Source organism: Panthera tigris, chromosome A1 (assembly GCF_018350195.1).
Source record: "Panthera tigris isolate Pti1 chromosome A1, P.tigris_Pti1_mat1.1, whole genome shotgun sequence".
Classification (NCBI taxonomy): domain Eukaryota; kingdom Metazoa; phylum Chordata; class Mammalia; order Carnivora; family Felidae; genus Panthera; species Panthera tigris.
Window position 1 is genome coordinate 160191239 of NC_056660.1, and position 23513 is coordinate 160214751.

At 34.6% G+C, this 23513-nt stretch overlaps 1 long non-coding RNA gene across 1 annotated transcript in view; it reads left to right on the top strand.

Moving 5' to 3' along the window:
- The window catches only part of LOC107179319, a 75313-nt gene that overhangs the window by 21655 nt on the left and 30145 nt on the right, over positions 1-23513 (top strand). The window lies entirely within an intron of this gene.

Sequence of the window (23513 nt, forward strand, 5' to 3'; positions counted from 1 at the left end):
TACTGCAAGGACTCAAATGGGAAAGAACATCTTAAACCATTTCCTCTTACCCAAGCATATCTGTCACTTAATATTTACTTAAGCCACTTTTTTGATAAGGCAAGATCATGTTAACTAGAATGATGTGCCCCGAGAAGATTAAATGAACCAACTATTATAATAAAAACCACTATTGTTCACTGTACATATAGAATTCACACTATAATGAGGTAGAAGCAAAGTCATCCACACTTAAAAACATTCTAACACTTCAAAATCTGCATATCAAAAGTGAACTTTCTACTTTTTGCCTCAAAGCTTTTTTTTTTTTGACTGTGCTCCAAAAAATGGCTTCAAAATTCATTCACATCCTGGGAGAGATTAATGAGTTCTTCTTACTTCTTATACATTTTGTTCTGAAATTCTCCCTGCAAACTATAATCAGACTTCTCTTTTTAAAACCCAAACTATTGTATCGATTTAGAATATGATTTTGCAGTGGGTTCTTTAGGGTATTTATATGAATAGGTCAAGTTGGCATTGGAAGTATTAATCTAAAACATCAAGAAACAGATTGAAAGAGACAGATTAAGGAATTGTCAAAACAAATAATATGAACCCAACAAATTAAGAAAACAATTAAATGGCAGTTAAAACAACTAAACAGTAATAGAAAAATATTGACAAACTTTATGAGCAAATGTATTACAATTTATTTCAGTCAGAGCAGATATCCATTTTGTGATCATAGCCATTGATAAGTTTGGTGGAAGCTATGGTGACATGAGTATGCACCTTATATTGGACATAATAATTCCTGGATATCATTAATCAAGTTTAGATAAGCCAATCAAAATGTACTTTGGTTAATGTAACATAAACAATAAGACATATCAACGTAAGATAACACATTTAAAAAAAGAAGGATAGGGGGGCCTGGGTGGCTCAGTCGGTTGAGCGCCGACTTCGGCTCAGGTCACGATCTCGCGGTCTGTGAGTTCGAGCCCCGCATCGGGCCCCTGTGCTGACAGCTCAGAGCCCAGAGCCTGTTTCAATTCTGTGTCTCCCTCTCTTTGACCCTCCCCCATTCATGCTCTGTCTCTGTCTCAAAAATAAATAAACGTTAAAAAATAAATAAAAAAAAAAAGGATAAAAACCATATGATCATCTCAATAGGTGCAGAAAAAGTAGGTGAAAAAAAATTTAACATCAATTTATGATAAAAACTGAAGGGAGTATATACAAAGGGAACTTCAACATATTATATAGACCATAGATGATAAGCCCACAGCTAAAATCATGCTAAATAATGAAAATCTGAAAGTTTTTTCTCTAAGATAAGGAAGAAGACAAGGATGTTCATTCTCACCACTTTTATTCAACATAGTATTGGAAATCTTAGCCAGAGCAATTAAGCAAGAAAAAGAAATAAAAAGCATTCAAATAAAAAAAGTCAAATTGTCATTATTTGCAGATGACACGATATTATATACAGTAAATCTTAAAGATTTCACCAATAATTGTTAGAACTAATAAGTTCAGTAAAGTTACAGGATACGAAATATATAAAAATGTGTTGCATTTCTGTACACTATCAGAAACAAACTAAGGAAACAGTCCAATTTGCAATTGCATCAAAAAGAATTTAGAGGGGCGTCTGGGTGGCTCAGTCGGTTGAGCGTCCGACTTCAGCTCAGGTCACGATCTCGCGATCTCGCGGTCCGTGAGTTCGAGCCCCGTGTCGGGCTCTGGGCTGATGGCTCAGAGCCTGGAGCCTGCTTCTGATTCTGTGTCTCCCTCTCTCTCTGCTCCTCCCCCATTCATGCTCTGTCTCTCTCTCTATCTCAAAAATAAATAAACATTAAAAAAAATTAAAAAAAAAGAATTTAGAAATAAATTTAACTGGAGAGATGAAAGACCTGTACAATGAAAGCTGTAAGACATTGGTGAAAGAAATTGAAAAAAGACAAATAAAAAGATATCCCATGGTTATATATTGCAAAAATTACTATCACCCACATATTATATCCCATTAACATTACCATATTACTCAAAGTGATCTACAGATTCAATTCAACCTCTATCAATATTCCACTGGCATTTTTCATGGAAATAGAACAAGTGTAACACTTGTATGGAACCACAAAAGACCCTGAAGAATCAAAGAAATCTTGACCACCCCCCCCCCGCCATAAACAAACACAAAAGACAAACAAAAAAAACTAAAGCAAAAAACAAAACTGAACACATAATTGATTTCAAACTACATTACAAAGCTACAGTAATCAAAACATTATAGTACTGGCATTAAAAAGGGACACATATCAATGGAATAGAATAATAGACAGCCCAGAAATAAGCCTATGCATATATAGTCAATTAACTACAAAGGAGTCAAGAATATACCATGAAAAGATAGTCTCTTCAATAAGTGGTGCTAGGAAAACTGCACCACTATTTAACACCATATACAAAAACTAACTCAAGGTGGTTTGAAGACTTGAACATAAAACCTGAAACTATAAAAGTTTTTTTTTTAATTTTTTAGGCTTATTTATTTAAGTGTGAGCGGAGGAGTGGCAGAGAGGGAGACAGAATCCCAAGCAGGCTCTGCCCTGCCAGCACAGAACTCAACATGGGGCTTGAACTCATGAAACTATGAAATCATGTCCTGAGCTGAAACCAAGAGCTGGATGCCCAACTGACTGAGCCACCCAGGTGCCCCGAAACTATACAACTTATAAAAGAAGACATAAGCTGTAAGGACCTGGATATCAGTCTCAGTGATGATTTTTCAGTTGTGAAATAAAAAGCAAAGGAAACAAAAGCAAAAATAAACAAGTGGGACTGCCTCAAACTGAAATCTTTCTGCAGAGTGAAGGAGAGCATCAACAAAATGAAAATGCATCCTATGAAGTAGGAGAAAATATCTGAAAATTGTATCCAAGAAGGTCTTAATATCCAAAAATACATAAAGAACTTATACATCAGTTGGGAAAAAATAAACTGATTAAAAAATGGGCAGAGGGACCGAGTAGACGTTTTTCCAAAAAGAACATGGAAATAGATAACAGGTAGATGAAAAGACACTCAACATCACTAATTACCAAGAAAAGGAAATCAAAACCACAATGATCTCACACCTATTAGGATGGCTATTATCAAAAAGATGAGAAGTAACTAATGTTGAAGAGGAGGTGGTGAAAAGGAAACCCTTGTGCACTGTTGAGGGGAATGTAAATTGGTGTAGTCACTATGGAATAAAATATGGAGTTCCCATTAAAAATTAAAATAGAACTACTATATGATCCAGAAATTCCACTTCGGTATATTTATCTGAAGGAAATGAAAGCACTAACTCAAAAAGATATATGCCCTGCCATAGTTATTACAGCATTATTTACAAAAGCCAAGACATGGAAACAACCTAAGTGTCCATCAATGGATGAATGGATAAAAAATGTGATATGTATTTATAGTGGAACTTACATATATATTTATACACACACACACACACACACACATAACTGAATATTATGTAGCCATAAAAAAGAATCTCTGATACTATAGATGGGCCATGATGACTTTATGCTAAGTGAAACAAGCGAGAGAAAAACAAACTGTAAGATCTCATTTATATGTGCAATCTAAAACAAAACACCTCATAGATATAGAGAACAGATTGGTGGTGGCCAGAAGAAGGGGATGGGGGTGGGCAGAATGGGTGAAAGGGGTCAAAAGATATAAACTTCCGACTGTAAATTAAAGGTTGTGGATGTAATGTACAGCATAGTGTCTATAGTTAATACTATATTGTATATTTGAAAGTTGCTGTGAGAATAAAATTTGAAAGTTCTCATCACAAGAACTGTGTAGTAATGCATATTACCTCAACTTATTGTAGTGATTATTTCACAGTATATACAAGTATTAAAATATTATTTTGCACACTTGAAACTAATGTTATATGTTAATTATATCATAGTAAAAGAAAAGGAATAGGGGCGTCTGGGCGTCTCAGTTGGTTTAGAGTCCACCTTTAGCTCAGGTTATGATTTTATGGTTTGTGAGTTTGAGCCCCACGTCAGGCTCTGTGCTGATAGCTGGGAGCATGCTTCAGATCCTCTGTCTCCCTCTTTCTCTCCTCCTCTCCTGTTTGCACATGCTCTCTCTCCAAAATAAATAAAATTAAAGAAAAAATAATAATACATACACTGACTTGGACTCATCCATTTGAAATCATCGTTCTTCTACAATTTTAAAGGAAGTTAATGAAAACCTAGGTTATATTTTATTTCAATTGTACAATTTTCTATATATTTAAAGGTAAACCAGATGCTCCTTAACCTATATAGACTTATATTCCATATAGTAATGAATTTAACTTAAATTCAACTGACCCAAAGTGACAGGCTCTACTCCCTCTTAATCATTAAACCCTAAAGCAAACATTGAATGACAATATTTAAAGTTATTGTTGTTTTCAAATGGAAAGCCCTTTCCAAATTAGGTGATCATCCAAAAACAAACCTAGAGCATATTACTCGATAAGATTTAAAGCCACTTTAAATGATCACTGGAGGAAAAAAGTGTGCATCAATTTTCAAGGTTCTAAAAGGTAAATTAATTCCTATCTTGGCATTTATTCTGAAGAATCCCTATGTTAAGAAAATTATTTTATCCTAAGTTTACATGTTATATCAGACCAAGAATGTTTATTTTTTAAGTCAAATTTTTATAGTAGAAATATTTCTTAGGTTTTCCTCATTCTATTGGTTTAATTAAGAACATTAAATAATTATGTTGTCACCTAAAATACTTAAATTTGAAAAGGTTACCAACATGATTTTCCCTATGTCCTCTTTTTAATAAGGGTCCTTATTCTAAGCATCCATGCTTTGATTTTCAGCATTTTAATTTGCAAAAGTCACTACGGGAGGTTTGTGTACAGAGAGATTGTGTCCTTTTATAATGTTGACATTATGTTTTAAATTTTTAATGTAGGTTTGCAGTAACTCAGTTTGAAAATTGGATGAAATCAACGCTCCCACAAACTAAATTTTTCATTAACTTAGTGGAAAGCCTAAGGATGTCTATAGTTGCCAATATACAGTTACATTTTCCTATTTATCTATTCAAACAGTTCCAGAAAAGGTGAGATTGAATTTTAACAGTGGTTGGGATGCTGTAGATATTTATCACTAGAAAGATAAAATAGTCTTTGCAATGATTTCACTGCAAGCCAAGAAGAGCAATCAGAAATATTAATTATGACAGAAAGTGAGTGCTGTTAGACATAGGTCTTTTTTAAAAATGTTTATTTATTTATTTTGAGAGAGAGTGAGTGAGAGGAGGAGCAGAGAAAGAGGGAGAGAGAGAGAATCCTAAGCAGGCTCTGTGCTGTCAGTGCGGAGCCCGACCTGGGGCTTAATCTCACAAAATGCAAGATCATGACCTGAGCTGAAATCAAGAGTCAGACACTCAACCAGCTGAGCCATCCAGGTGCCCCAGATAATAGGTCTTAAATAGCCTTGGAGTCTTAGTTTTACTTAAGGAAATAAAAGGAAAAAGTGCAGATGCACAAAGAATGTTTTTCTTTAATGGGAAATTGTTTTGTTTTTTTTTTTTTTTTAGTTTTATTTTATACATCTACCCATAACATAGCTGGTCAAAATAATCACTATTTAAACTATTGTTTTAAAAATTCAATATTCTATTACTTTTAAACATAGGAATGTCTTAGAAAATTACATAAACTAAGGTAGACAGTAAGTACAATAGAAAAACAGCCACTTGTTTTTGGGTTTTTTGTTTTGTTTTGTTTTGTTTTCCCCAACATGGACCCCAGTAATACTTCTCCAATTCGCACAGGGTCTAATGTTGGGCAAGTGACACATTTCTTATACCAGAAGGTTTATATACAAATGAAGCTCTTGGATTAGGATATATCCATGATCTTGTAAATTTAAACCTTGCTACACAGTTTCCTATTTACTTTCTGCAGTGGTAAAAGTTAAAAGCCTCATAACCTTTCTATTTCTATGGTCAAAACTAATTGAAACAATCCATAAACACTTTCAAGTTGAAAAAAAACATCATTTATTGAAGCAGTGTAGTTCACTACTTGCAGTTTTTCTGATCTATCATAGATCTAATGTGACACTTGCTTAGGTGACATCAAAACTACATGTAGTGTTTTCTTAGAAGTGACTCTGAGAGACTCCATTATACCACAATACACCAGACTCTTACTAGACTCAAATAAAGACTATTTCCTAAACAAGGAACACTGGGACTTGTTTTAATAAACTAAGTTCAGGCCTATTAGGAATTTTTGCTTAATTAGCTCAACTTAGGTGAACCCCCACCCCCATCCCTCTTCCTGCACTTAAAAATTCCTAATTGTACCACTTAGCAAACCATGCAATCACTTCCATCAAGGGTTTCCTTCTCTTGGAATTAATAGACCTAGTTTCATGCGTATGTTTTGTTGTTGTTCTTTGTTTTGTTTTGTTCTTACCTTCAGTAATCTTCTTACACTTTAACAGTATAAAGGAGCCACTCAGATTTCTTCAGAAGCTTCACTCACAAGTACTGTGCTACTTGTCAACAGAAAGTGAAAACATTAGCTCTCATGGGTTCTTTTTTGCTCAGCTTAGTCTTCTGCTGGTCCCACACTGAGCGAGTCTTCTATAGAGAATTATAGTCTCCTGTGAGAGTTTAATTCATTAAGGCATTTTTCATTTTTTCCCTTAAAATGTTTGTTTTGCTTAGTTTTCTTTTTGTCATTTTGGCAGGAGAAGAGAAACTAGTGCAGACTTTTTCAGAATTTGTGTTTTTCATCTGTAAAAGAAAATCTTTCTGTGTCTATTCCATGTGAAACATGGTACCACCAAGTTTTAAACAAGTTTTTCATGCTTTTAAATAGAGTGTTAATATGGTTTTACAAATATAAAAAGGGAGAAATTTTTATATGATATTTCAAGTAAAATGAATCATTTAAATTAGAGTATTTTGATAATATAATTTTGCCCTGGTTTTACCAGAGTATAAAAATGTAAGTGTCAGGGTGCCTGGGTGGCTCAGTCGGTTAAGCAGCCGACTTCTGCTCAGGTCATGAACTCTTGGCTCATGAGTGAGAGCCCCGTATTGGGCTCTGTGCTTACAGCTCACAGCCTGGAGCCTGCTTTGGATTCTGTGTCTCCCTCTCTTTCTGCCCCTCCCTCTCCCCTCTCTTTCTCTCTCAAAAATAAATGAACATTAAAAAAAATGTAGGTGTAATCTAGGTTGTGCAATATTTACTGTCTTATAGAAAACATAAATAATCAAAACTTCCTATTCTCTATAACAAATTTACTAGGTTTAGGCTACTTTAATTTCATAGATGTTTAAGATTAACCTAAGGTTATATTAACAGTGAAAAATGTAAATTATGAATCCAAACAAATTGAATTATAATATCCAGTATCTTCACAAATTAGATTATTTCTGGTAGCTTCAGACATGGTAAAATTTACATGAAACTACAGAGTTTCCTTAATAGAATTACTTAGACCAAATGCCATATTTTGTAGGATGGTTTTTAAATCAGTGCTAAATGAATTGTTCTTTAGGGATGCCTTAAATCTAATTTCTGAGATACCTATTTGGCTTTGAAAATCTGAGAGATCTTATTGATTGAATGGTTTTAATTAAGAAGAAAAGCAATAAAATCAAATTCCTAAGATGGAGAGAACAAGCATTTAGACTTATGCAATAGCTACTTATTACATTCTTTCTTACATCTTAAGTACTTTGTTCTTTTTTATTTTTAAATTTATCTCATCTTTTTGTTATAAGAACACTTATCCTGAGATCTACCTTTCTAACAATGTTTTGAGTGTATAATGTAGTAAGTACTGTTCACTATAGACACAATGTTTTATGGCTTATCTTTAGAATTTACTCATCTTGCATAAGTAAAACTTTATACCCAATGAACAGCAACTCCCAAACACTCCCTCCCCCAGGCCCTAGCAACCACCATTCTATGATCTATGACTCTATTTTAGGTATCTCATATAAATTTGAATCATAGTTTTCTGTGACTGGCTAATTTCACATAGCATAATGTCCTCCAGGTTAATACATGTTGTTGCATATGACAGGATTTTCTCCTTTTTAAGGCTGATTAATATTCTGATTGTATGTATATATCCAAGATTCTTTAGCCATGCAGCTCTTGAAGAGCCTTCAGGTTGTTGCCATATGTTGGATAGTATGGATAATGCAATGAACCTGAGAGTGCATAAATCTCTTTGAAATCTTGACTTCAATGATTTTGGATATATATCCAAAATTGACATTTCTGGTTCATATGATCTGTTTTTATTTTATTTCTTAAAAGTTTTTCTTTTTTAATATTTATTTATTTTTGAGACACAGAGTGTGAGCGGTAGAGGGGCAGAGAGAGAGGGGGAGACACAGGACAAGAAACAGGCTCCAGGCTCTGAACTGTCAGCACAGAGCCCAACACAGGACTAGAACCCACAAACTGTGAGATCATGACCTGAGTGAAGTCAGACTCTTACCAAATGAGCCACCCAGGCGCCCCCGTATGATCTGTTTTTAATCTTTTTAGGAAGCCCCATATTATTTCCCATAGTGCTAAACCATTTTACATTTCCACCAAGAGAGCATAAGGGTTGCCTTCTCTTCACATCTTTGCCAACTGTTCTGGTCTTTTTCATAATAGCCATCTTAACAGGTGTGAGGTGATATCTCATTATGGTTTTTATTTGCATTTTCCTCATGAAGAGTGATGTTGAGCACTTTTTCATATACTTGTTACCTGTTTGTATGTCCTCTTTGGAAAAATGTCTATTCAGTTCCTCTGCCCATTTCTAATCAGATTATTTGTGGGATTTGTTTTGCTATTGAGTTGTATGAGTTCTTAATATATTTTCAATATTGACACTTTATTAGATACCATTTGGAAATATTTTCTCCCCTTCTGTAGGTTGCCTTTTCTTTTTGTTGGCCATTTCCTTTGCTTTGCAGAAACTTTTCAGTATGATGTAGTCCCACTTGTTTATTTTTGCTTTTGTTGCCTTTGCTTTTGTTGTCAAACCCAAGATTAATCATTAATACTGACATTAAGGAGTTTCCTTCTAGGAGTTTTATGGTTTCAGGTTTCACATTCAAATCTTTAATCCACTGTGAGTGACTTTTGTGTATGGTGTATGATAGTGGTCCAGTTTCATTCTTCTTCTTTTTTTTTTTTTTTTTTTACATTTATTTATTTATTTTGAGAGAGAGGGAGAGTGAGCAAACAGAGGAGTAGCAGAGAGAGAATCTCTGACATCACAGGGCTCAGGGCTCAATCTCATGAACTATGAGATCGAGAGTCACTTACCTGACTGAGCCACCTAGGCATGCCTAGGTTCATTCTTTTCATGGGGCTGTCCACATTTCCCAACACCATTTATTGAAGAGACTATTTTTCCTCATTGTGTATTCTTGGCTACTTTGTAGTAAATTAATTGACCAAATATTCCTAGGTTTATTTCTGGGCCTTCTATTATGTTACTTTGATCTATGTGTCTGCTTTTATCCCTATAACATACTGTTTTGTTTATTATAGCTTTGTAATGTAGCTTGAAGTCAGGAAGCATGATGCCTTCACCATTTACCTTTCTCAAGATGGCTCTGATTATTCAGGATCTTTTGTGGTTCCATACAAATACTAGGATTATTTTTTGTATTTATGTGAAAAATGCTGTTGGAGTTTTTTTTTGTTTTTGTTTTTGTTTTTGTTTTTGTTTTTGTTTTTTATCAGGATTGGATTGAATATGTAGACTGATTTGGATAGTATTGACATTTTCACAGTATGAATTCTTCTAATCCATGAGCAGTAAAACTGCTGATGCTTTAGGCTGAGGCCTCAAATAATTCACAAGCTGAGTGACAGTATAGTTTTCTTATGTATATGTATGGTTTTAAGATAATTTCCAATGACTTGTTTTTGGATTCACTGATTGTTCATCTATTCAATCAAGTCTGTGGTTGAAGCTTTCCATTGAATTTTTCAATACAGTTATTGTATTTTTCAGTTTCAGAATTTGGTTTATTTATGTTTTTTCTTTGTTGATAGTCTTATTTTGTTCATGCATTAGTATCCTTGATTTTGTTTAGTTGTCCATCTGTGTTCTCTTGTAGTTCACTATTAAGAAGATTATTTTGCATTATTTTTTAGGCAATTCGTAAATATCCATTTCTTTAGAGTAGGTTACTGGGAATTTATTTTGTTCCTTAGGCTGTGTCATATTCCCTTTATTCTTCAAGTTTCTTGCTTTGCATTGGTGTCTGTGCATTTGAAGAGACAGCCATCTTTCTTAGACTTTATGGATTTTCTCTAACAGGGAAAAAGCTTGACCATTCAACATGACTAGAAATTTTTGGAAACTCTGAAACCTTTTCTATGCATGTATATACTGTACTCTTTCCCTCCCTTTGGAGAAGTCTCCTTAACTTGCAAGCCATGGTAGCCACAGGAGGCAACCTGCCCAATTCCCCCAGTGCCAGGGACTGCAAGTTCACAACATTGGAAGCCCATTCCTCTCTTCTCCTGGGGAGGTCTCAGGGTTGTGTGACTATCCATAGTCTCTCAGAACTGTGCCACCTACCATAAGCTAACATTCTTTTCCCTTGTTCTTAGCTGCCCACAGACTGTGCTCCTATGACATAAGACAGAAACAAATACCTCAGGCCAAAGTGATCTCTCTCAGTACTGAGTACTGGAAAAGATAACATACATGTACAAAAATAAATAAATCTTTGTGGTATTTCATACTGGTTTTCCTTTCACCACTGCAAATTTTAAAAAGTAAATTAATTAAAATAAAACAAAAAGAAACCTTTTAGGTAGAATTCACTGACTATAAATAGTTCTCTGTTTTTTTCTCAGATTTACTATATCCATTTTTAATAGACTATTTTTAAAGTAGTTTTAGTTTCACAGTAATGCTGATAAAAAAGTATACATAATTCCCACATACCACCTGCTCCAACATGTGCATAGCCTCCTCCATTAACAACATCCCCCATCCAAGCCAGCACATTTATTATAATCAATGAACCTACATTGAAACATTGTCACTCAAAGTTTATAGTTTACCTTAGGGTTCACTCTTGGTGTTGTACATCTGTGGATTTGACAGATGTATACTAACATATATCCATCATTAGGGTATCATACAGAATGGTTTCACTGCCCTAAAAATTCTCTGTGTTGCACCTATTCATCTGTCCCTCCCCACAACCTGTGGTAACCACTGACCCTTTCACTATCTTCATAGTTTTGCCTTTTCTAAAACAACACACAGGTGAAATCATATAGTATGTAGCCTTTTCAGATTGGTTTATTTCATTTAATAATGTACATCTAAAGTTTCTCCCTGTCTTTCATGATTTAGTAGCCTGTTCCTTATTAGCATTAAATAACATTCCATTGTCTGGATGTACCACAGTTTATTTCTCCATTCACCTATTGAAGGAAATCTTGGTTGTTTTTACATTTTGGCTATTATAAACAAAGATTCTGTAAACATAAGTATACAAGTTTTTGCATAGACTTAAGTTTTCAGCTCACGTGGGTAAATGCCAAGAAGCACCATTGCTAGATGGCAAAGTAAATGTTTACTTTTGTAAGAAATAGCTAAACTGTCTCCCAAAGTGGTTGTACCATTTTGTATTCCCACCAGCAATGAATGGGAGTTCCTGTTGCTCCACATCCTAACCAATATTTGGTGTTGTCAGTGTTTTATCAGTTTTTGCTATGTGTGTAGCATTATTTCATGGTTATTTTAATTCACAATTCTCTATGTGCCTATGATGATGAGCATCTTTTCATATGCTTATTTCTCATAAGTAACATGTCTGTTCAGGTCTTTTGTTCATTTTTTAATTGGTTTATTAACTTTTTTATTGTTCATTTTAAAGCATTCTTTGTAAATTTGGATAATTGTCCTTTGTCAGATATATTTTTGTAAATATTTTCTCCCAGCCTGTAGTTTGTCTTCTCATTCTCTTGACTTGTATCCAATTCTCACCTTTATTAAAGCTGGGCATACTGGAGCCACATGTCAATCAGGGTTATATAAAAGACTTGGCTAGTGTCTGTTCATTCTAGAATATTAATAGTAGTGTCAGATATGGTTCAATTCTAGTCCCATATCTCCTACTTACGAAATGTGTAACCTTCAGATTTTACTATTAAAACCTTTTAACATTTATCTCATCAAATGATTTTTAATGAGAATGAAATAGCATATGTGTTATCAAAGCTTTGTCACAGAATGTAAAGAATAGAATCTATGCAGATACATAAACTAATGGTATGGTGTTAAAAGGATAGATGAGGAATTAATTAAACAGTGCAATCTTAGCTGGTGCTCACTCAGATCTCATAGAGACGTAATACTGTTCAGGAACCATATGATCATTTAGGAGACAGTACAGCCATGTGGCCATGGTTCATTTATTGCTTCCTTAGCAATAGCTATACATGATTTGCTATTCTAGTGCTTCTTCTGCACTCTTTGTTTGTATTGTTCAGCTCTGGATCTTGCCACTGCCTTTACTCTATTTCTGCATGTTTTATGCAAAACTCTTCAAGACAGGACTGATTAGTTTGGCTGGAAGAACACATATACCAGCATTATTATTAACCTCCTGAATCACTGTATGGTTTGATGGCTTTGGGCCAGATATATTTTCCATGCCCAGTCAGCTGTTGCAAGAATAACTGAGCCCTATGCTCTGGAAGAAAACACTCTGAACTTCCTAAAAATTCACTATATACATATATATATATATATATATATATATACACACACATTTATTTATATATATATTTAGTATATATACTATATATACACAATGTGGAGTTGTAGGCATGGTTCAACTAATAGTGTCATGAAAAATACTAAAAAAAAAACCTGTGTCATTGTCTTTTGTATACAAAACTAAAATGCTAATATCTATCAATCTATTTCTTTGCTTATTTTGTGAAATTTGAGGTTTTCATATCCAGTAAACTGTTACCAGTTGTAAAAAAATATCTACAAAAATATATCTGACAAAGGACAAAAATATATCTGACAAAGGACAATTATCCAAATTTACAAAGAATGCTTTAAAATGAACAATAAAAAAGTGAATAAACCATGTTACCATGGTTGCCAGGGATCTATATATCTATATATTTATATAGATATATTTTATATATTTATATATATATATTTATATTTTCAAACATATAAAATGTATATACAAAATTTAATATTTTGTACCACTATACCTCTATCCCCTCCCCTCCCCTCCCCGCCCCCCCTCCCCTCCCCTCCCCGCCCCCCCTCCCCTCCCCTCCCATCCCATCCCCTCCCCTCCCGTTCCATCCCATCCCATCCCATCCCATCCCATCCCATCCCATCCCATCCCATCCCGAGAGAGGGAGGAGGGGAGAGGGGCAGAGGGAAAGAGAATTCACCTGAGTTGAATCATGACCTGAGCTGAAATCTAGAGTCGACTGCTCAACTGAGCCACTCAGGTGCCTCACTATACCTCTTAATCACTGAATTTCAACCATGCTGATTTTATTTTATTTTTTTTTTAATTTTTTTTTAAACATTTATTTATTTTTGAGACAGAGAGAGAGAGAGCATGAACAGGGGAGGGTCAGAGGAAGAGAGAGACATAGAATCTGAAACAGGCTCCAGGCTCTGAGCTGTCAGCACAGAGCCCGACGCGGGGCTCGAACCCACAGACCGCGAGATCATGACCTGAGCTGAAGTCGGACGCTTACCGACTGAGCCACCCAGGCGCCCCCATGCTGATTTTATATCTGAAATTAGAAAACATGTCTCTTCCACAGGGGCTTTGTCTCTTTTTTTTCTGGGAGCATTCTTTCTAGATATTTTAAAGTTGATCTCATCTAGTAATTTCAGACTCAGCTTAAACATACTTCCTAAAGCATTAGACTTTCCCTGGCCAACCATCTAAGGTTACTCCCTATTCAATTACCAGGTTTTATTTTCTCTACGTTATATACCCATCTAAAATTGCTTTACTCTTCTATTTGTTATTGTACTGGAATATATGCACCATTAAGGCCTGGATTATGTCTTCTTTGTCACCCTGAATCACTAGCATCACACATTGGCTAGGACAGAGTAGATGCTTACCTGATGATATGAATATACTAATGGGTTATTAGCAGAGATTTAGAACACTATTCCCCTCAATCAGGTAAGGTATATCAAACACCTTGACACTACCCTGTGTAAAAAGTGGTGTTGACAAATGCTCCCCAAAATTGAATATATGAAAATGCCTTTTTTTTTTTAATTTCCTAAGACAGGACTCATATATATTCCATCAATGTGTGGAAGCTTCATTTGCTGTTTGGTTTTCCAAGCATTTTGAATGCTCTCAAGACCCTGAAATTCTGCTAGTGTTGGAGTGGGAGTACCTCACAAACCATTGCAGTGATGCTACAGTCTCCCCAAAGCCTAGATTCTATGCTCCAGGCAACAAAAAAACACAATAGTGTGGGGGTGCCTGGATGGCTCGGTCCGTTGAATGTCCAACTCTTGATTTCATCTCAGGTCATGATCCCAGGGCTATGCGATCAAGCCCTGTGTTGGGTTCTCTGCTGAACATGGAGCCCGCTTGGGATTCTCTCTCTCCCTTCCTCTCTGCCCCTCCCCTGCTCATTCTTTCTAAAAAGTTAAACACACACACACACACACACACACACACACACACACATACACACACACATACACAATAATTTGCTTTAATTTTCTGAAGTCTGGAGAGATCAGTTTCCTTTTAAAGTTCCCATAGCTTGCCACATGGTAACAGTTTACTGGATAAGAAAACCTCAAATTTCACAAAATAAGCAAAGAAATAGATTGATAGATATTAGCATTTTAGTTTCGTATACAAAAGACAATGACACAGGTTTTTTTTTTTTAGTATTTTTCATGACACTATTAGTTGAACCATGCCTACAACTCCACATTGTGTATATATAGTATATATACTAAATAAAGTAAAAAACAGAATGAGGGGAAGCACAGAAAGAAATGAAGGAAATGAAGTAAGTTAAAACTTTGTATATTTTTCTTAGAGAGTTTTAACATTAAGTATTAAATTGCAAAAACATAAAACATATTTTTTTTCTTTTTAGTTTTCTCTGCTAACCAGCAGAACCAAAATGTGAGATCACTTTACCTGTTCCTGTGATTCTTAATGTAGACTATTTTATAAGAGTAGTTTGCACAGGAAGATTCCTGAAAATATTTTTTCACACAGCCAAGATCAAGTCTTTCTGGCAAAGTAATGGAGGTGCATTTCTGTATTAACAGGTTTTGTTGCCAGAGATCTTGTTTGTTTTTATTTTATTACTATGTATGTGTGTGTGTGTATGTATATATAGTGTGTGTATATATATATATATATGTGTATATATATATGTATATATACACATATATATATATATATATATGTGTGTGTGTGTGTGTATATATATAGTGTGTGTGTGTGTGTGAGAGAGAGAGAGAGAGAGAGAGAGAGAGAGAGAGAGAGAGGGAGGACATGCATGAGGAGGGGAGAGGCAGAGAGAGAGGGAGAGAGAATCTCAAGCAAGCTTCATGCCCAGTGTGGAGCTTGATCCAGGACTCAGACTCATGACTGTGAGATCATGAAATGAGCTGAAATCAAGAGTTGAAAACTTACCTAACTGAGCCACCCTGGTACCCCAAAGATCTTGTTTCTAATGCAGGCATCAAAGAAAAGAATATGAACAAAGCAAATACCTTGTATAGAATTGTAGCAAAAAATGGTCCCTCAAAATCTGAAGACAATAGAAATGAATGTAAACAAAATGTGTAAACTTATTTGTAATAAATTTTTATCTGATATAAAGCCATAATTCAAGAAGATAGAAGGTAATAGCCTGTACATTGCAATATCTATTGAAACAGTGTTGACATGAATTTCAGGTCCTGGTAGAAATTACAGAAGAATTTTTAATATTATGCCCTTGGAATTAAATTTAAAATTGACTCTTTGCTACACTGAAATCAATTTTTATTATTTCTCTAATGGTATCATTTTGGAATTATAAACAGGCAATTTAATCAGAATAAAAGGGATTAGTTTACATATGTATATAGTTGTATCTTTTATTGGTTTATATATAACTTGAAGGAAATTGGAAAAATATTTTAGAACAATATCAATTGGGAGTACAAATAACAAAATCCATTCTGGGTAGATCAGTAAAATATGTTAGATTGTTCACAGATTCTTAGGGAGATCCAGAAAGTTGTAACTATGCCCAAATACGCCCATTAACACAAATGACACCTGCATCTGGGTACCAGCATTTCTGTCACTATAGTCCATGAAGAATCAGGTCTTCATTACCACACTGATTGACACCAAACCCAAATCTTGTTCACTTGTATGTGATTGATGAAACCTGGGTCATAAACCTGCACCTTAGATATAGAGAAGTCTGCCATTATAAGTTATCGGCCCTTTGTAATGGAAAATGAAGACATCAAATACAAGGAGTTATTACAACATTCCCAATGTTATGAAAGCACAAATAACAAATATATACTATAAAATCATGCCAGAGTTTATTAACAAAACTGCTTCGTACAACAGATAATTTAGATTTAGATATGATGACTTGAGTTCAAGGAAAGATTTCTGAAATTGAGTTCAGCTTTCTGGCCAAATGTGACATGTAGAGCTGTCCTCATTATCAGGATTAGAACTGAGTTATAACTTTTTCTCAAGTCCTGATATACTAATTCCCTGGAGTAATTCTAATTTCCCTAAAGAGCCCTCAAAACTTAAGCTTTTCACTTCAAACCCGCTAGAATGGCTAGAATAAAAAATCAGATAATAAGTATTGGCAAGGATGTGAAGAAATGTAAATCTAATATAGTGCACATAGGACAGTAAAATCATGAAGACACTTTGAATGATGGTCTGGCAATTTCTCAAATAGTTAAACACAGAGTTAATATCCAAGAAATTCTAAGTTATGTATTCAAGAGAACTGAAATATATGTCTACACAAAACTTGCACAGGAATGTTTATAGCAGTATCATTTGAAATAGGCAAAAAGTGGAAATGTCTCCAAACTAATAGATGGATAAACAAAATATAGTATATCCAAACAATGGAATATTATTTGGTCATAACAGTGCTACATGCTACAACATGGATGATCTTTGAAAACATTATGGTAGGCAAAAAAAAAAAAAAAAAAAAAAAAAAAGTTACACAAGAGCACATATTTATTTATTTATTTTTAATTTTTTTTTTTAACATTTATTTATTTTTGAGACAGAGAGAGAGCATGAACGGGGAGGCTCAGAGAAAGAGGGAGACACAGAATCTGAAATAGGCTCCAGGTTCTAAGCTGTCAGCACAGAGCCCGATGCAGGGCTCGAACCCACGGACCGCGAGATCATGACCTGAGACGAAGTCGGACGCTTAACCGACTGAGCCACCCAGGCGCCCCAAGAGCACATATTTATAATTCCATTTATATGTAATGTACAGAACTAGGAAAATCTATAGAGGATCTAATATATAACATGGTGACTATAGTTGATAACACTGTATTGTATAATTGAAATTTTCTAAGAAAGAACATAAATATTTTCACAAAAACAAAGATAATAAATGTATGTATGAGTGTGTATGTGCATACACATATATATGTGCATATATATATATATAGAGAGAGAGAGAGAGAGAGAGAGAGAGAGAGAATATATATGTGTGTATATACAGGGGAGAAAGGGAAGGAGAGAAAGAGACAGCAACAAACAAATAATTATTTGCAGTTCTAGACCTAACATTACTTTTTCCTTAAAACCATCAATCAATGACCAATGAAATACTTGTGTTCATTTGACTACTTTCAAAATTCAAATGTATATGACATAATTTTTTCACTGTTACTATCATATCCATAAGGATGCCTGGCATATAATAAGCACTTAAAATATGTGTATTAAATGAATAAAGAAATGAATAAGGTAAAAAGAATAAATTTAGGCAATATCAACAAATTGATAAAGAAAGATTACTAAACATTTTTAAAATGTTATGACCTTAAAATGACTGAATAAACTCAGGTAACAATCAAAATACTGGCATAGACAAACTTATCAGCTTTAAATCCTGAAGGCAGAGAATGGTTGAAATTTAAGAAATTTGATACCAGATGATCATTACATAAAGGAAAATATTGTTAAATAAAGAATTAAATCTGTAGATTTAAAAAGGCACACTGAAGAACAAGAAAAAAAATGGTGTAGAAAAATAAATAGTGAGTTATATAGATATTATTCAGCAAAGAATTCCCTTCACTGCTCCCTATATCAAAGAACCACTTTCTGCCCCATTGATGTATGGCCAAGTAATGGCTTTGGGAATATGAATAGATGTATGGTGGCCTTGTTTACAGTCTAGGCCTAAAGTGATTTTGAGAGATTCTGCAGGTCCTATATAAGCCTATGATTATTGCCTTAGGAATCTATGATCCAATATCCAGGGCCCCATTTGCCCGGATCCCAAAATGAGATACACAGAATAAATCCTCCCCAACCGACCAGCAATCAACAGCCTGAGACAGAGTTGCCAAAGCCAAACTCAGGTATATGAATGATGCTTATCCTTATATGCCACTGTTTGGTGCAGGTGGTTATATACTATTACTGTGGCAAGAACTAACTAATATCAGATATTGCACTTTTGCTTTTAAATTAAAGGAAAACAAAAAGATTCATGAGAAAACAGGCATAAAAAGTAAATCCCTTTAAAAAAATCCCTTGTATGAGAGCAAATAAGTACAACTGTACCAAAAAGAATAAAATACCTAGGAATAAACTGAAACAAAGAGGTAAAAGAGCCACATTCTCAAAACTATAAAACATCTGTGAAAGAAACTGAAGGTGACACAAACAAATGGAAAGATATCCCATGTTCATGGATGGGAAGAATTAATATTGTTAAAATGTCCATATGGGAAGAATTAATATTGTTAAAATGTCCATACTACCCAAAGCAATATATATAGTCAATGCAATTGCCGTCAAAAGACCAATGTCATTTTTCACTAAACCAGAACAAATAATACTAAAATTATAGGAAACCACAAAACACACCACATAGCCAAAGCACTCCTGAAAAAGAACAGAGCTGGAAATATCACAATACAGATTTCATGATATAGTACAAAGCTATAGTAAACAAAACAGTATGGTTCTGGCACAAAAATAGACACAGATAAATGGATCAATTCATTTGTGACAAAGGAGGCAAGAATTGGGGAAATGACGATCTCTTCAATAAATGGTGCTAGGAAACTTGGCCAGTGCCATGCAAAAGAATGAAACTAGACCACTTTTTTATACCATACACAAAAATAAACTCAAAATGGATTAAAGACCTAAATGTGAGACATGAAATCATAAAAACCTAGAAGAGAACACAGGCAGTAATTTCTCTGACATCAGCCATAGCAACATTTTTCTAGATATGTCCCCTCAGGCAAGAGAAACAAAAGCAAAAATAAACACTCAACTACACCAAAATAAAAAGCTTTTGCAAAGTGAAGGAAACCATCAACAAAATGAAAAGACAACCAACTAAATGGGATATTTGTAAATGATATATCCAATAAGGGGTTAATATCTAAAATATATATATATATATATATATATATATATATATATATACCTTACACAACTCAACACTGAAAACAAACAAATGGACAGAGGACATGAATAGACATTTTTCCAAAGAAGACATACAGATGCTTCGCAGACTCTTAAAAAGATGCTCAACATCACTCATCATCAGGGAAATGCAAATCAAAACCTGTCAGAATGGCTAGTATCAAAAGGCCACAAATTACAAGGGTGAGCAAGGATATGGAGAAAATGGAACACTTATGCACTGTTGGAGGGAATGTACACTGGTGAAACCACTATGCAAAACAGTATGGAGTTTTCTCAAAAAATTAAAAACATAAACACCATATGATTCCGTAATTCCACTACCCTGTATTTACCACCCCCCACACCAAAAATAAAACTACCAATGTGAAAAGATGTATGCACTCATAGGCTTACTGCAGCATTATTTACAATAGCCAAGGTATGGAAACAACCCAGGTGGACATCAATAGATGAATAATCAAGGAAGACAGAGTGCCACAAGGAATAGGAACAACCAGTAGAAGCTGGAGAAGTCCAGAAAATGGATTCTTCCCTGGAGCCTCCACAAAGAAATGCAGCCCTGCTGACATCTTAGTTTTAGTCCAATGAGGCTAATTTCGGTCATCTCACCTCCGGAACTGGAAGCTAATAAATCTTTGTTAAGTCACACACACACAAAGAAGAGCAATTTGGGTGGTCTCCTCCACATAAATAGCAAATGTCATATGACAATGGAGCAATGTTTGCAAATTTTTCAAAACAATTTTAACACCAATATTCTAATCAAATCATTTGTAAGCTTATTAAAACAATAGTGATGTAATAAAGATGAAACTATTCAAAAAAGGTATACATGAGAAAATCTCGGCGAAAGTGCTTGACTGGATTTCGGCCAACAATAAAATCAACCCAAGTAAGATAATTAGGAGTGGAAAGCTGTGGTAAACAAAACAGACAACTGATAATGAGCAATTGGAACGATTTTCACATAACTTAGGTCCAAACAGGTAAGTATTATAGAAAGAAACTATATCTTAAATACCATAACTTTTGAAAAATAAAATGAATATAATTGTCCAATAGGAAGTAGAAAAGCAGAAGAAAGAGAAATCACAGCAATAAATAAAATGTGTACTTTTCTGTCATTGTCCACAATCATGTTATGTTTATTTTCACTCTGTTTTCTGACCCAAGATAAAATGTTGGTGAATATTCCATGTGCACCAAAAAAGGAAACATTTTCCACTGTTGGGTGAGGTACTCTATAGATGTCAGTTATATCCATCTGGTTTATGGTGCTGTCAGTTTTATATTATTTCTCTAGCATTTCTGTCAATTACTACAAGAAGAGTATTAGAAGTCTCAATGAAAACATTGGATTTGTCTCCTCTTTCTATTAAATCCTTATTTGCTTCATGTATTTTAAAGCCCTTTTGTTAGGTACATGTACATTTTAGATTATAATGTCTTTTTAGTGAATTGACTTTTTTATTATGTAATATCCCTTTTATTGTTGAAAATTTTCTTTGATCTATAGTCTGTCATTTGATACAATTTTACTTCTGCCTGAAGAACATTGTATAGCAATTTAAAAAAAAAGTTTTCTTGCAAAGGATTCTCTTAGTTTTCTTTAATCTGGGAATGTATTCACCTTCCTTCTTAAAAAATATTTTCATTGGATATGGATTTCTGGGTTGACAGTTTATTTCAGCTCTTTAAACATGTTGTGCTACATTTTCCTGGCCGCTATAGTCTTTCAAGAGAACTATACTGTCATTTGCTTTGCTGTTAACTTTAAAATTTTCCACTAGCTCCTTTCAGCATTTTTGCTTTGTCTCTAATTTTTAGCAGTTTGATTATGATAGGTCTTAGTATCAATTTCTTTGTATATTATTGAAGGAGGTCATGAGAGGACATGATTGCCATTTGACCCCAGAGCTGGACCTGGGCAATCAGAGGATCCTCACCCCCCACTCCTGACTTTGGAATGTATGTTCTGCCCACCATTTCCATAATAGGAGCCCATTTTAAGTATACAAACTTGAGAGAGTAATATGTTACTGAGACCATCTAGACTATGTACATGACCTGAACCCTCTTAAGGCCTTCCTATGAACTTTTAAGATCCTCATGGGCAGATCTTTTTGTCTTGACCAAAATTATGTTCTGTATGTAATGTAGCCTTGTATGTAATTTTCATTCCTTATTAAACCTATCACCTATCACTCTGGAGTGGTCCGCCCCTTCCTTCCAACTCTCTGCCCTTCTCGTGTATGGGAGCTGGTTTTGGATTTGACCTGGGAACTCAGGTTGCCAGTTGTGTATACTGTTTAGGGTTCATTTAATTTTTTGAATCTATGTATTTATGTATTTTGCCAAATTTGGGGTTTTTCTAGGCTTTTTAAAATTTTTTGACATTTTTAAAAATTTTTAGTTTCTTATTGAATTTTTTTCTCATTTTCTATCATGGGTAGTCTCTTAAAGGAATCTGACATACTATTTATATTTTTCAATCTTTTCTCTTTTGGTCATTGGATACTTTATTTAGGTTTAAGTTCCCAACTCTTACCTTTGTCATCTCCATCCTGTTATTGAACCCAAAACACTAAAGGAGTTTTCTTTTTTAAAATTTCCATTTGAATTATAAATAATGTTTCCCTTCTTTATATCACTTATTACATTGCTGAGAATTTCTATCTTTCCATTCATTTGACAGGTGTTTGTCCTTATTTACTGGAATATTTTTACAAAGTGTTGCTTTCAAGTTTTTCTCAAATAAATGTAACATCTGTGGTCTCGAATTTGATTCTGTTGGTAATCTTTTTCCATGTGAATTATTTTTCTGACTCTTTTTATGCCAAGCAATTTTGGATCATCTGATTTTCATTTTGAATAGTATATTATGAGACTGTGTCTCGTTTAAACCCTATAGAGTATGTTGGTATTTTTGTTATTTTGACAGAAAATCAACCTAGTTGCTTAAGACTTTAAGTTCTGTGGGTCATGGCTTTAAGTGTTGTTTTCAAATCTTTGCAGGGTTATTCAGTGCTGTCTCATTGTGCCCTACCCACTGTCTAATCTGGGATCTTGGCAGTGGTCTATCTCATGGTTCAGTTTCCAATGTCTGTGCATGTTGTTTAGATCAGATTCACATATGCACGTCTTAGAGGTGAGTTCAGGAGTTCATATACAACCCTAAGGGGTTGCTTTCTAAGTGTGTCTGTGTCCATAATCCCCTCCCCCTACTTGTGGTACCCTCATGCTTCTTTTTGGTTTTTTTTTTTGTGTGTGTGTTTTGTTTGTTTTTTGTTTTGTTTTTTCATTACATTTTGGCCAGAAGCCTGCACCTTTATTTTCCTGGATCTGCTATGAACTGTGATTCAAGAGACAAGATGGAGAAGGAAAAACCACAATAGTGACAGAGATTTGTTTTATCCTAGTGGGACCAGGTCCTCTAATTGGAATAAGTTTCCCTACCTTAGATTTTCAGATACTCCAGCTGCCCTTTCACTGCTGCTGCTACTTCTACATCATAATCTTGTTTGGGTGCTGACACATAGGAGAACAGAGAAAAAGTAAACTTTTGAGGGTTCCTCCCACTCACTGTGAATGACAGGAGACCCTTTTTCCTCAAACCGAAACTAGAGGGTTTATCTTTGACCACACTTGCTCAGACTCCATGCTCACTTCTAGGTTTCAAGCTGCACTAAGTGCAAATCAGGGTATAGCACTAGGGG